Below are 14,423 nucleotides of genomic sequence, written 5' to 3' on the forward strand. Positions count from 1 at the left end.
ATATAAAAATGCATTATGTCATTGTAGACAAAGATATTAGTAATATATTTATACAAACCATGGAGAAAACCACAGAAATATTCTTTAAACCAAACCAAAGTAAATTATTTTTAGTAGGATCACTTAAACATCAATAAACTCCTCTAATGAAAGCATGAAAATGTGATAAGCTATGAGGAATTTCCTTCCAAAAATATGATTTAGTGATATTCAAGATTTGATGAAAGGACAGTAATCATAAAAATATGTTTCTATTGTAAGGCTTATTAACCTTGAGAAAGAAGGGTTTATTTATTTAATATGCAACCATTTAATATTTTTTAGTCCTTGGAAAGTTTCATGATAGAAAGCAAAAATGGGGCTTGTGATGACTATTACAGTATATACTAGGACTCAGGAGAAAGCAAGAGAAAACCCTTGTGGACCAAGTGCTCCTTGTTTTCTCTCAATATAGTCCTTCAGGACAGATGTTAAAACTCAGCCCTGAGGACAAGTGGTCCATGACCTAATGCCTTTTTGCTAAAAGAGTAGAGGGAAAGGTTAGAAGTCATATGCCAAGTACGACAGTAGTGAGGACATTGAGGACTGTGGGAATCACAGGGCAGAGTGAAGTATAACCAACCATGAGAGACAGAAATGAGGCCCTGCCGCAACTGATGAGAGCAAGATCCAGGCAAAGCAGGCTGCTCACCCCTGATGCCCACTGAGAAGTGGAGAAGTGCCTCCAAGGTGCTAAACATCGGCGGCAAAGACATACATCAACAGAGCTATGACGTTTAATATATCTATGGATACCTTTCTCAAAAAGGCATTAGATCACAGGCCAAACAACACCCTTAAAGAATGTCTCTGCATTCGTGGTTATAACCCATTTCCAGATAGGTAGAGGGTCTTTTCACTCACACATACACATCCTCCCCCCTCAGAAGAACTTACTGTGACCTTACATTAATGAGGTAGTCATCTCAGTCAGTACTAAAATCATCACACATACAGCTTTAACAGTAGTTTCAGTCAATCTCTCAGAGTAAAGTTTGAAGGCTTAACTAAATAAAGTCCAAAAATTGTTCATAATTTTTTTTACCTATGAACATTTTGTGCATATTTTGTATTTCTTCTTTGAAAATATAATGTCATGGCCATATCAGCTTGGGTAACAAGATGACAATACAGTTCATTTTCAAGAAGTCTGCAAATCTGGGAGTTCTTGTCGTGGCTCAGTGGTTAACAAATCCAACTAGGAACCTTGAGGTTGCAGGTTTGAACCCTGGCCTCAGTGGGTTAAGCATCTGGCCTTGCCATGAGGTATGGTGTAGGTTGCAGACTCGGCTCAGATCCCACATTGCTGTGGCTGTGGTATAGGCTGGAGGCTACAGCTGATTGGACCCCTACCCTGGGAACCTCCCCATGTCTTGGGTGCAGCCCAGCAAAAGACAAAAAAAAAAAAAAAAGTCTGCAAATCACTTGGTTATATCTGAGCAAATACAATTTCCTTGGCATCAGCCATACAAATTAAGTATTTTTTCTTCAAAGAAGAAACAGAGTCAGAATGAACACATAATTATAGGTTTATTTTCCTTGGGATTAAATCTCAGATATTGGGGAAAATCCTCTTCCCACCAAACCCTAGAGCAATCTCTTTTTCTTCTTGGGACAACTAAGTGTTTCTTTTCTGCCATTGCAGAAAAGATGTAACCAGGAAGAACAAACCTGACTCTCTGTTAAATCTATTCCTTTAGCCCTAACCTCTGTGCTCACTTGTCTGTGTTTAGTCATGCTGGCCCTGCACCTCTTATAAAAGTATGTTGCTGAAAATGAGAAATACACAGGATAGTCCATTCTCAAGGCTCTGATCTGTGAAGGTATGTAACACTTTTCCATTCACAGAGAAAAAGTTGCAGAGAATAACCTTTGTCTTTTTGGATGTTCACAGAACCATTGTGACCAGACCTACATGGACAGCTGCAAGAACAAAGAATTCTGGGAGAGAGGACAAGATGGCGGAGGAGTAGGGGGACACGCTCGCCCTCTCCCACAAACACAACTAAAAAAGCACATCTACAGAATAAATGACTCGCACAGAACAGCAACCAATTGTTGGCAGAGGAACCTAAACTCCAATAATGGCAAGAAGTTCGTGACATTATTGGGCAGAACGGGAGAAAAGAGGAGAGTGAGAGAAGGTGAATCCCAGCGGGAAGGGCGCTCCCGAAAGGGAATTGCGGAGGAGAAAGGGATCCCGCACCCTGGAAAGTCACCTACCGGGGGAAAGATCAAATGAACCAGAGGAATCTTCAGATGCAGAGAAGAGTGTAGCAGTAAGTTGGAGTACGGAAAAGCCGATCAAGAACCCAACGGACCATCTGAACTATGGGCACAGTCACCAAAAATTGAGACGCCTGGATGGGGGCTGGGCACCGAATCCTCGGCTCCAGAGGTTAGTCCCCGGGAAAGGGCCGGGGGACGCCTGGGTGGGGGCTGGGCACCGAGACCTCGCCTCCGAAGGTTAGTCCCCGAGAAAGGGCCGGGGAACTCCTGGGTGGGGGCTGGGCACCGATACCTCAGCTCCAGAGGTTAGTCCCCGGGCTGGGGGGCGGGGCAGAGCGGAAACTGCTTGGGAGGTCTAGAAACCATTTGACGGGGCAGAGACTGCCTGGGAGACTAGAAAACAAAGCTGTCGCAGAGGAAGGGAACAATACTCTAGGAGCGGGCAAGTGGAAAGCCGCATCAGAGGGAACCTGGGAGAAGAGCCTGGTCTGCACCTGTGCTGGGGAGGGGAGAGAAGAAGGGGTGGGTCCCCATAGAATACCCCCCATGCCACAGCAAGCTTACAGGCCCACTAGCTAGCTGAAAGCTGTGCTTCCCAGTGCATCCCCTCCCCCACCCCCGCCACACCCTACGCTCTCACCGGACCGGGGCTGCCTGCCATCCAGGAGGGCTGGCCTCAACAATTGCCTGAAGCCTACCACCGCAGGGGCTGTCCCTGCACAGGCCTGCTTGCCTTTTGGAGGGGCTACACTTCCGCAGAGCAGCACCAAACACCACCAGCCCCCGAGAAAAGGCCTGCAGCCCAGAAAAGCTAGAACAAGCTTAGCCAGGCTGTGAATAGATTGGCCTAATTCTCGGACGGTTTTTCTGAGTCGGGCTGCCCCGGGGAGGAGCCTCTTGGGTTTCCAACGGCCCTGCTACCCGCCCAAGCCCGCAGGGGATGCTCTGGTGGACCAGCTGCATAGGACTGCCAGCTCCAGGCAGGACCCCCTGCAGCCCAGAAAAGCTGCAACAAGCCTGGCCGAGTCGGGAAAAGATCTCAGACGGTTTTTCTGAGTCGGGCTGTTCCGGGGAAGAGCCTCTTGGGTCTCCAACGGCCCTGCTACCCGCCCAAGCCCCCAGGGGGTGCCCCACTCCCGTGAAATAACTGCTCAGCACCACCAGCCCCCTGGAAGAGCCCCTGCAGCCCAGAAAAGCTGCAACAAGCTCAGCCAGACTGTGAAAAGATCCGCCTACATTCTCAGGCCGTCCTTCTGAGTCAGGCAGCCCTAGGGAAGAGCCTCTTAGGTTCTCAGTGACCCAGATAGCTGCTCCAGCCCCCAGGGGGTGCTGCACTCCTAGGAACAGCTGCCCAACACCGCCAACCCCCTGCAAGAACCCCACAGCCTAAAAACACCAGACCAAGCTCTGCATGACCAAGTGAAATCTGCTACCATCGTGGTGTGGACCTCCCAGTCCTGTCTGCCCTCAGGAAGCCCTCCTTTGCTTCAAAGAAACACTGTTAGCCCCATCAACTCTCCAGAAAAGCCACACTGCCTCAAAAAAGATTGACCAACAACGCCAGCCCTCAGGAAATATTCCACGGCAGTGACAAGGCAAACACTGCCCGATAACGGAGAGTACAACTCCCTCAGGAGAAAGGAAACAACAAGCAAGATGGAGAAGCTGAGAAACCACCCCCAGTCAAACCAACAGGAGAACTCACCTAAAACAGTCAGCAATGAAACACATCTCTGCAGTCAGACAGACCTGGAGTTCAAAAGAGAAATAGTGAAACTACTGAAGGAATTAAGAGAAGATATGAACAGTAATGCAGATACCCTCAGAAAGGAACTAGAAAATATAAGGAGGAGCCAAGAAAAACTAGAACATTCATTTGCAGAGATGCAAACTGAACTAGGGGCAGTAAAAACCAGAATGAATAATGCAGAAGAACGAATCAGTGATATGGAAGATAGAATAATGGAAATCACTCAATCTGGTCAATAGACAGAAAACCGAATCAAAAAACTGGAAAGCAATATAAAAGACCTATGGGATAATATAAAGCAGGCCAATCTACACATAATAGGAATTCCAGAAGGAGTAGAAAAAGATAAGGGGATGGAAAAAATATTTGAAGAAATTATCGATGGAAACTTCCCAAATCTAAAGGATACTGGGTTCAAGATACAAGAAGCACAGAGGGCCCCAAACAAACTGAACCCAAACAGACCCACACCAAGACACATCATAATAAAAGTGGCAAAAGTTAGTGATAAAGAGAGGATCCTAAAGGCAGCAAGAGAAAAACAGAAAGTTACCTACAAGGGAACCCCCATAAGAATATCAGCTGATTTCTCTACAGAAACAGTCCAGTCCAGGAGGGAATGGCAAGAGATATTTAAAGGGCTAAAAGGAAAAAATATGCAACCTAGATTACTCTATCCAGCAAGAATATCATTTAAAATAGAAGGGGAAATAAAAGTTTTTCCCAACAAACAAAAACTTAAAGAATACAGCAACACAAAACCCAGGTTAAAGGAAATATTGAAAGGGCTTCTCTAAACCAAAGAGAAAGGAAGGAAAGGGAAGAGAAAAAAGAAAAGAAAAAAAAAAAGAAGAGGAAGAACTAGGACTGAGGAAACCGCAATCAGAGAGCAGTCACTCAAATAAGCCAGCATACAGATTTAATCATGAACATGCTTCAAACAAAATAAAATTAAAAAGAAAAAAAAAGAGTCATCAAAACCATAAAATGTGGGCAAGGGATGTCAGGAGGTAAATAACCCTTTTTGTTTGTATCCCTCTCTTCTTAATTTTAATATAGTAATGAAGTGTTTGAACTTACAGGACCATCAGGCTAAAACACACAATTATGGGAAGGGATTAGCATACTTAAAAAACAGGGCAACCACAAGCCAAAACCAAATATTGCATTTGCAAAAAATGGAAAAAAAATACACTCAAGCAGATAATAACAGGAGACCATCCAACCAAAAAAAAAAAAAAGAAAAAAGAAAGAAAGGAAGAATGGAGAACCATAGAATCAACTGGAACACGAGGTTCAAATGGCAATAAATAATCATCTATCAATTATCACCTTAAATGTCAATGGGCTGAATGCCCCAATCAAAAGACACAGAGTGGCGGAGTGGATAAAAAGGCAAAAACCTTCAATACGCTGCCTACAAGAAACTCACCTTAGGACAAAGGATACATATAGATTGAAAGTGAAAGGGTGGGGAAAAATATTTCATGCCAATAGACATGACAGAAAAGCAGGAGTCACAACGCTCATATCAGACAAAATAGACTTTAAAACAAAAGACATAAAGACAAAGAAGGACACTACTTAATGATTAAGGGATCCATCCAAGGAGAGGATGTTACTATCATCAACATATATGCCCAAATATAGGAGCACCCAGATACATACAACAAATATTAACAGACATAAAGGGAGATATTGATGAGAATACAATCATAGTAGGAGACCTAAATACCCCCCTCACATCAATGGACAGATCCTCTAGACAGAAAACCAATAAAGCAACAGAGATCCTAAAGGAAACAATAGAAAAGTTAGACTTCATTGATATCTTCAGGACACTACATCCAAAAAAAGCAGAATACACATTCTTCTCAAATGCTCATGGAACATTCTCAAGAATCGACCACATATTGGGACACAAAGCTAATCTCAATAAATTTAGGAGCGTAGAAATTATCTCAAGTATCTTCTCTGACCACAATGCCATGAAATTAGAAATCAACCATGGGAAAAGCAAAGAGAAAAAACCTACTCCATGGAGACTAAACAACATGCTACTAAAAAGCCAAGGGGTCAATGAGGAAATCAAGAAGGAAATTAAAAACTACCTTGAAACAAATGATAATCAAGACACAACCTCTCAAAATCTATGGGATGCTGCGAAGGCAGTGTTCAGAGGGAAATTCATAGCAATACAGGCCTTTCGCAAAAAAGAAGAAAGATCCCAAATTGACCACCCTTCACCTAAACGAGTTAGAAAAAGAAGAACAAAAAAGTCCTAAAGTCAGCAGAAGGAAGGAAATTATAAAGATCAAAGAAGAAATCAATAAAATAGAGACTCAAAAAACAATAGAGAAAATTAATAAAACCAAGAGCTGGTTCTTTGAAAAGGTGAACAAAATTGACAAACCCCTGGCCAGACTCACTCAAAAGAGGAGAGAAAGAACCCAAATCACCAAAATTATAAATGAAAAAGGAGAAATCACAACGGATACAGCAGAAATACAAAAAACCATAAGAGAATACTATGAACAATTATATGGCAACAAGTTTGACAATCTGGAAGAAATGGACAATTTTCCAGAATCTTACAGCCTGCCAAAACTGAATCAAGCAGAAACAGACCAACTGAACAGACCGATCACTAGAAATGAAATTGAAGAGGTCATAAAATCACTCCCTACAAATAAAAGTCCAGGACCAGATGGCTTCACAGGTGAATTTTATCAAACTTATAAAGAGGAATTGGTGCCCATCCTCCTTAAACACTTTCAAAAGGTTGAAGAAGAAGGAATACTCCCAAAGACATTCTATGAGGCCACCATCACCCTCATTCCAAAACCAGACAGAGATACCACCAAAAAAGAAAACTATCAGCCAATATCATTGATGAATATAGATGCAAAAATTCTCAACAAAATCATAGCCAACCGAATCCAACAGCATACCAAAAAAATTATACACCATGACCAGGTTGGGGTCATCCCAGGTTCCCAAGGATGGTTCAACATACGCAAATCAATCAGCATCATTCATCACGTTAACAAAAAAAAAGTCAAAAATCATATGATCATCTCAATAGATGCAGAAAAAGCATTTGACAAAGTCCAACATCCATTCATGATCAAGACCCTCGCCAAAGTGGGTATAGAGGGAACATTCCTGAATATAATCAAAGCCTTTTATGATAAACCCACAGCAAATATAATACTCAATGGGGAAAAACTGAAAGCCTTCTCACTCAAATCTGGAACAAGACAGGGATGCCCACTCTCACCTCTGCTCTTCAACATCGTTTTGGAAGTCTTAGCCACAGCAATTAGACAAACAAAAGAAATAAAAGGCATCCATATAGGAAGAGAAGAGATCAAACTGTCACTGTATGCAGATGACATGATACTATACCTAGAAAACCCTAAGGACTCAACCCCAAAACTCCTTGAACTGATTAATAAATTCAGCAACGTGGCAGGATATAAGATTAACATTCAGAAGTCGGTTGCATTTCTGTATACCAGCAATGAAACATTAGAAAAGGAATACAAAAATACGATACCTTTTAAAATTGTACCTCACAAAATCAAATACCTCGGAATACACCTGACCAAAGAGGTAAAGGACCTATATGCCGAGAACTAGAAAACTTTAATCAAAGAAATCAAAGAAGATGAAAGAAATGGAAAGATATTCCATGTTCCTAGATTGGAAAAAATCAATATTGTAAAAATGGCCATACTACCCAAAGCAATCTACAAATTCAATGCAATCCCTATCAAATGACCCATGACATTTTTCACAGAACTAGAACAAACAATCCAAACATTTATATGGAACCACAAAAGACCCAGAATCGCCAAAGCAATCCTGAGAAACAAAACCAAGCAGGAGGCATAATTCTCCCAGACTTCAAGAAATACTACAAAGCCACAGTCATCAAAACAGTGTGGTACTGGTACCAAAACAGACAGACAGACCAATGGAACAGAAGACAGAATCCGGAAATAGACCCTGACACCTATGGTCAATTAATCTTTGACAAGGGAGGCAAGAACATGAAATGGGAAAAGGAAAGTCTATTCAGCAAGCATTGCTGGGAAACCTGGACAGCTGCATGCAAAGCAATGAAACTAGAACACACCCTCACACCATGCACAAAAATAAACTCCAAATGGCTGAAAGACTTAAATATATGACAGGACACCATCAAACTCCTAGAAGAAAACATAGGCAAAACACTCTCTGACATCAATATCATGAATATTTTCTCAGGTCAGTCTCCCAAAGCAATAGAAATTAGAGCAAAAATAAACACATGGGACCTCATCAAACTGAAAAGCTTTTGCACAGCAAAGGAAACCCAAAGGAAAACAAAAAGACAACTTTCAGAATGGGAGAAAATAGTTTCAAATGATGCAACTGACAAGGGCTTAATCTCTAGAATATATAAACAACTTATACAACCCAACAGCAAAAAAGCCAATCAATCAATGGAAAAATGGGCAAAAGACCTGAATAGACATTTCTCCAAAGATATACAGATGGCCAGCAAACACATGAAAAAATGCTCAACATCGCTGGTTATAAGAGAAATGCAAATCAAAACCAACATGAGATACCACCTCACACCAGTCAGAATGGCCATCATTAATAAATCCACAAATAACAAGTGCTGGAGGGGCTGTGGAGAAAAGGGAACCCTCCTGCACTTCTGGTGGGAATGAAACTGGTACAGCCACTATGGAGAACAGTTTGGAGATACTTTAGAAATCTATACATAGAACTTCCATATGACCCCGCAATCCCACTCTTGGGCATCTATCCAGACAAAACTCTACTTAAAAGAGACACATGCACCCGCATGTTCATTGCAGCACTCTTCACAATAGCCAGGACATGGAAACAATCCAAATGTCCATCGACTGATGATTGGATTCGGAAGAGGTGGTATATATACACAATGGAATACTACTCAGCCATAAAAAAGAATGACATCATGCCATTTGCAGCAACATGGATGGAACTAGAGAATCTCATACTGAGTGAAATGAGCCAGAAAGACAAAGACAAATACCATATGATATCACTTATAACTGGAATCTAATATCCAGCACAAATGAACATCTCCTCAGAAAAGAAAATCATGGACTTGGAGAAGAGACTTGTGGTTGCCTCATGGGAGGGGGAGGGAGTGGGAGGGATCGGGAGCTTGGGCTTATCAGACACAACTTAGGATAGATTTACAAGGAGATCCTGCTGAATAGCATTGAGAACTATGTCTAGATACTCATGTTGCAACAGAAGAAAGGGTGGGGGAAAAACTGTAATTGTAATGTATACATCTAAGGATAACCTGACCCCCTTGCTGTACAGTGGGAAAATAAAAAATAAAAAAATAAAATAATAATAAAAGAATTCTGGCACCAAGAAGTTGGCCACAACCAGCCACACCTTCACCCCTTTTAGTAGAAAGTCTTTGGGACCCTTTTGCACTGGTTTGTCTGCTAGCTTTCTGAATAAAGCTATTTCTTTAGCCAACATTTGTGTATCACCTCTCACTTTATTGTCCTGTTGTGTGATGAGCCATTTGAGCCTGGACTTGGTAATAAATTCTGCCCTTTTATGCATTCCCACAGGTCCTCTGTCTCTTTTCTCTGCATTCCAGCCTTTGTCACCCCAGTTGAGTCCATAACATGGAGGTAAGTTTGCTTTGTAATGCAAATTGTTTATTAAAATTGCTTTTATACTCTTTATGTGTTCCATTCAGTGTCACATGAAATTATTCACCCTTATAGAAAATACTGCTCTAGAGATAGCAATTATAAATAATCACCGAAAGTTAACAAAAAGTAATTTTAAGAACTTATTTCTAGATACTGTAAATAGATCAGGAGAAAATTGGCATCCTAAAAATTTTTCTGCCTTTAACGAACCTAGTATCACTGAAGAAAAAAAAACCCCTCATATCTGCAGCATGAGGTGAAATGCAGTAGGACGCATTATAATTAATAATATCTTAAGTAATATACTTTAAATATGGAGTTTCCTAAACAAATTGAAAATAGAAATTTCAGAAAATCCACCTGTCCACCTCTGGGTATTTTTCCAAAGCATCTATGAATAAATGAATGCATGAGAAGATGTGATTCTCACACACACACACAACACACAACACACACACACAACCAACACCAGCCATGCTCCTGTGATATACACACATATGTATATATATCACAGATGGACTATTAGCCATAAAAATGAATGCAGTCTTACCATTTGTGACAAGATGGATGGACCTACAGGGTATTATGCTCAGTTAAATATCAGAAAAAGACAAACAATGTGATATCACCTATATGTGGAAACTAACAAAACAAGTGAACAAACCTAACAACACATAATGCAGTCATAGATACAGAAAACAAAGAGGTGGTTGCCAAGAGGGTATGGGTGCACTGATGAGAGAAATATGCCAGGGAAATTAATGACTACAAAAATCTAGGTAAAAAATAAATGAGTTATGGGATTAAATTGTAGCATAGATAACATAGTGACCTTTGTAACAACATTGGCTTTGGACAGATGGTTACTATATTAGTTGTGATGATCATTTTGGAATGAACAGCAAAATCAAAATATATTTTTGCGTCTGGAACCTTAGTGTTGTGGTCAATTATACTTCAATTAAAAGGATTCCTTGAGGTTCAGCAGGTTAATGATCTGGCATTGTTACTGCAGCTGCTTGGGTCACTATTATAGTGCTAGTTTGGTATCTGGCCCAGGAAACTCCACATGCCATAGGCGTGCCAAATAAAATTCAATAAAAAAAAAAAACTGGATAAGTAAGCCAATCCAAATGCTTATCAACTTCTCCATGGATATGATGATCCTCTTGTCATGCATGAATGTTGATTAAAATAAAGACCAAATAATGTAAAGAAGAAAAATGCATTAGAAAAAGTGAAAATAATCCAAGTGCTCAGAGATCAGAATTTTAAAAACTCAGCAGTTAGGGTATAGGATTCAAAAAAGAATTAACATACTGAAAAATCATTTTGTAAATGAAGTTAAAACTAGGAGAAACAGGGTGAGAAATAAGACCTTATCAGAAATGGTGGATGAAAAGGAAGAAATTCTCAGTAACTATAAACAAAACGAAACAAAACAAAAACAACTCCTGGAACATAAATCAAGCAAGACATTGTAAAATATCTGATGAATGTGTTGAAATAAAAGACAGTCATAAGAGATCTGAAAGATGAATGATTGAGGGACCTGAAGGAGAAAAAACCAATGGTACAAAGCAAATTTTAAACAGTATCATGCAGATTTTTCTGAAAATTAAAAAGGTCGGTCTTGAAATTGTTTTCAAAAGAACACTGATCATTTACTTGCAATGACTAATAAGAGATGATACTGCAGTGTCGGGCTTAAAAAAAATTCCTCTGGGCATCTAGAATAAAAAGGAGAACTATAAGGAAATAACACTTATAATTTCAGAAACATTGTTGCCAATAAATACTCGTGCCAGAAGGAAATAGAGAAACATATTTAAGATTCACAAGGGGCAGATGATGAATCACGAACTTTTTACAAGCCAGGCCGAGTGGGTATCAAGAGTCCTGATGTCCAAGCCATCACGAACGATCCTGGGTCTATTGTCCCCATGACCACTGGATGAACAGGCTTCAACAACAGACTCCCTAGAAAGACACTGACATGGGGAGTTCCCATCGTGGCTCAGCAGAAATGAATCTGACTAGCATCCATGAGGATGCACGTTCAATCCCTGGCCTCTCTCGGTGGGTTGAGGATCTGGCACTGCGGTGAGCTGTGGTATAGGTCCCAGATGTGGCTCGGATGCAGTGTTGCTGTGGCTGTGGCATATGCCAACAGCTATAGCTCAGATTCAGCCACTAGCTTGGGAACTTCCATATGCTGCTGGTGTGGCCCTCAAAAGAACAATAACAACAACAACAACAAACCACTGACATGGGACCGGTTGTAAAGTATGAACTTTGGAGTTCCTTACTGAACTGAGACTTGGTGAGGGATAAGTGAGGGAGGGAGTGATCCTGGTGGACGCTAGGGCACTCCCTTCCAACAATTCATGAAGCGCTGCCTCTGCTGAGGGTGCTTTTCTATCTCTGTGTGTATTTTATAAAGCAGGATTCTAAAAGCAGCTGTATAGATAAATACAGTGTAATAACAAATTTAATAAGAAACATTTTATTTCATAAAACACAACATAGAGATGAATACTGAACACGTAGAACATATAGATAAAACTAAAGGATAAAACAAGGGACACACAATTAAACAACAGAGATTACATTAAGTGAGGTGTCCTAGGAGGTGAGCATTGAGTGAGGCTTCTGCTGTGCTTGTCTATGTGGAGGTCCTGATGGTATGGAGGTTGTGAGACAGGCTGGGGGTGTCCACATCCAGGCTGTCACTGGTGTCGGACTGACAATCTGTAACACAAAGGTGATCATTTGGGGACAATACTGCTATTTATTTATTTATTTATAAAAAAGCTTTGGCTACTCTCTCAGCATGCACAATTTCCTGGGCCAGGGATGGAACCCATGCCATACCTGTGACCAGAGACAGCAGGGACAAGCCAGAGCCTTACCCCGCTGAGCCACAAGGCAACTCCACAACACTGCTTTTTTAAATGTATAAAACAAGTTGTTTATGTTATTTAATGACAAAATTGAAGAAAAAAACAAAAGGAACAGAAGTAACATAAATCCTACCTGGCAACCCATCCCAAATGAGCACTGCAATGGAGTGCCACTCATGCTGCTTTAGTGTGACTTGGACACGTATATAATCTACAGAAGCTCCAGCGCAGATGTGAAATGGGCCATAAGGTGACCCAGACCTGCAAGGGGGCTGCAGAGGCTGAGGGACCCCAAGGGCTCAGGTACCTCCTAGGCAAGCAGGGATCCTGCAGCTTCCCAACATGATACCAGGACCATGAAGAGTCCATAGGGATGCAGAGCAGGGACAGTGAGTTCCCTGCTCACAGAGCAGCAGGTGTCTGGGTCTTCTTCACCCTTTTCCCAGAAGTCCTGAGACTGGACAGGTCAGGGCTACTCCTCCATTGCCTCACATCACCTGGTGATTCCCTGGGGGTGGGGGGAGGAGGCTCCCTGGTAACTTCAGGGGATGGGGATTGGCACTGGCAGGGATGGGTCCTGCAGAGGATGTTGGACCACTCCAGTGGGGCTCTTCAAAAAGAACACACTGGGAAGAGCCCCTAGTGAGTTATGCACTTGATGGCCCTACAGTGCCCCCTCTGACTAGCAACCTCAGGGGCTCCTGGGATGGGGATGTTGCTTGGAAGGTGTGCTCATGGCATCCTCTGGATGGATTAATACCTCCTCTTTTCTCCACTTCGTGGTCACACTCAAGGGTGGCCACACAGTTTTGTCTGGCTTTCTGAAAAACCAAAAGAAAGTTGGGCATGCTGCGGAGAACAGGCGCATCTGTCTCCTCACCTTTGCACCCCGGTCTGCCACATTGACACTGGTTCTTCCTAGGTGTGCTCATCATCAGCATCGGAAGCTGTCCCCCCAAATGTTTTTCTTAAACGCATGAACAGGGAGCGTTTTGGTGTCTGGAAGGAAAAGTACAGTCCCTGAGACCAAATCCATCATGGTAAGTATCATAAAAGGATGGAGAGAGGAGGTGGTAAAGACTTACAAGGAAGAGTCTGTGGGTGACAAAAAGAGAGGAAAACATAAAGATGTGAAAGAGGAAACAGATTACCTTATGACCCTGACAGTTGTGGTCAGAATTCTCATTATCTGCCATGTAGTGTTCTGTGTCCAGGGGCAGCCACCAGGTTGGGGAGGCCATGGGAAAGGAAAGGGGTGATTTAGAATCAAGATGGAACCTCAGGACCATGATGCTGCAGGGAGCTCAGTCTCGGGCCCCTTTCTGTCCTCGCCTCCATGGACCTCCCAGGGCCTCAGCTGGTTCACATCTACAGTGGAGAAGGTCTCTGATCCCCAAGATCCTGCTGCAGCCCTCTGCTTCCCTCAATGTGACTTGGAATAAGACCTGTGTCTTCCTGCCTCACACACAGGCTGCCTCTGTCCCCATGCACCTCAGGGCACACCCTGGCCTTCCTCCAGCACCCCAGCTTCCGACTCCCTCCTTCCTCATTTCTCTCCTCTAATTACTGGCTCATTTCCTTCCTCCAATGAGGGCAGGGTGGAAGAAGGGCCATGGCTATGTTGCCTCTCTCCAGGCAGTTAGCCAATCCATGCCACCCAGGGAGTTCCTGGCATGGATGGGCCTGATCCTGTGCTGGCACCTGGGGGAGGGAAGGACAAAAACCTCCACACAACCAGGACTCCCTTATTACCTGGGGTGACCTGAGGTATCTGGCAGA

General features: G+C 42.4%; 1 long non-coding RNA gene across 1 annotated transcript; it reads left to right on the forward strand.

The window, feature by feature from the left end:
• Window positions 1-2,377: 2,377 nt before the first annotated feature.
• Window positions 2,378-14,207, forward strand: LOC110257993. The gene is made up of 3 exons (XR_002340951.1): window positions 2,378-2,437; window positions 9,655-9,717; window positions 13,567-14,207. It is a non-coding gene; the product is annotated as an uncharacterized LOC110257993 (long non-coding RNA).
• Window positions 14,208-14,423: the final 216 nt, after the last annotated feature.

This window comes from Sus scrofa, unplaced genomic scaffold (genome assembly GCF_000003025.6).
Source record: "Sus scrofa isolate TJ Tabasco breed Duroc unplaced genomic scaffold, Sscrofa11.1 Contig1051, whole genome shotgun sequence".
NCBI classification, from domain to species: Eukaryota; Metazoa; Chordata; class Mammalia; order Artiodactyla; family Suidae; genus Sus; species Sus scrofa.